The sequence below is a fragment of the Pundamilia nyererei genome, unplaced genomic scaffold (genome assembly GCF_000239375.1).
Source record: "Pundamilia nyererei isolate P.nyererei 1_Seehausen unplaced genomic scaffold, PunNye1.0 scaffold00305, whole genome shotgun sequence".
NCBI classification, from domain to species: Eukaryota; Metazoa; Chordata; class Actinopteri; order Cichliformes; family Cichlidae; genus Pundamilia; species Pundamilia nyererei.
Genome location: NW_005187706.1, coordinates 476411 through 477957, shown reverse-complemented (window position 1 = coordinate 477957; position 1547 = coordinate 476411).

Genomic DNA, 1547 nt, shown 5'->3' with positions numbered 1-1547 from the left:
ATCTATATTTAATTTTTACCTCATTTGTTATCTTTGTTGCTGATTTTAGTGTAACACAGGGTATGGTTGCCTGAATTTCTTTATGCAGTTACATTATGAGGACAAATGTTACATAAATGCATCATTTTATTTTACTGCGCACACACAGGTTTAGGCTAAGGCAAGTGTAAAACAGAAGTTATGTGTATGATAAGAATATGTCTCCAGCAAATGAATTCATGTGTATGTGATGACCTCAGAAGTCATGGATATAGAGTGCTGCATGTGTGAGTCACAGCTGCAGGGGATCCAGGCTGTAGATCTGTTGCAGAGAAAATCTGCTGTTTAATTACCTTCAACTGAAGCTCTCGAGCATAATTACTTTGTGTTTTTGTGTTTTCCTGCATGATTGGGTTCACTGGCATTTCACCAGCAGTGTGGAGCTTTCAATCAGGATGAATGTGACAGGTGAGATGGAGGCCACTTGTGGCACTAGTGCTACTACTCCTACTGTTTCTGCCTGGGCAGATGGGGATGGCTAGATGGGTGGATGCAGACAATGAAGCAAGCCCTGTTGCTCAGTGGGGAACAGAGGAAAATGAATTGTGAATTCAGATGGGGGATCTGGGAGGATTTGTGACTCTCTTAGCCACACGGCCACCACTGAAACGAACCCTGGGAGTGTGGGAGAAAGGCTTTAGCTGCAATATGTTGATTCTGCTTACACCAATAATGTTATTTTTATCATTTGAAGTTCTGAGGTTCTCCAAATCTCCAAAGTTATCTGTAAATCTGAGAAAAGTTCCCTCCTGCCTCCACAGAATCAGCTCATCTCAAAATGTTGTCTTGGTGGGAACAAATGAGACCTTAATATATGTGGTAAGAAGACATTGCACTAGCTGTGATGAGTGGTATGATGCCAGATGTGCTCCGATGACGTGGTGGTTTTGTAGCCTGAGTATTTAACTGGGAGCTGTAAAGATACATCCATATTACTCGCTGAGGGAAGTATTGCTGCTGTTGTTGATTGTTTAGTTGGTTCGTCACACTATTTGAATTTCCCCATCAGCCAAACGACCGTGGTTGTGGATAATTAAAGGATCCTGACCATCACAACTGCAAGGCCTAAGCAACAGAAAACCTTTTCTAACACTGATTTTAGGTCCACTGTTTGCAATATTTTGATTAACTGGCTGGAAAGGATGTGCAGCAGGTTAGAGTGATTAACCCTTTAAAGCCGGTCAGAGCGGGCACGCTCCGTTTTGTGTAACTATTTTTAAATCCAGGTAGCACTGCAACCACGTAAGCTAGTGCAATAATTTTTTTTGCATATGTTGTACTTACATCTTATGCCATCAGCTTGTCCTCGGTCACAGTTTCTTCCCACATATAGCTTTGCAAAAACTGCATAAAAAGCACTTGCAGGAACAAAAACATAATAGTCCAGAAACAGGCTTTGCCGATCCGATCAGCTGTTCGTAACACTTCCCACATTGAAACTGACGTCAGCGCGAATGATCGCATGTCCACCATTTCCTGCCCGAAACCGGAAGTGACGTCATTTTCGC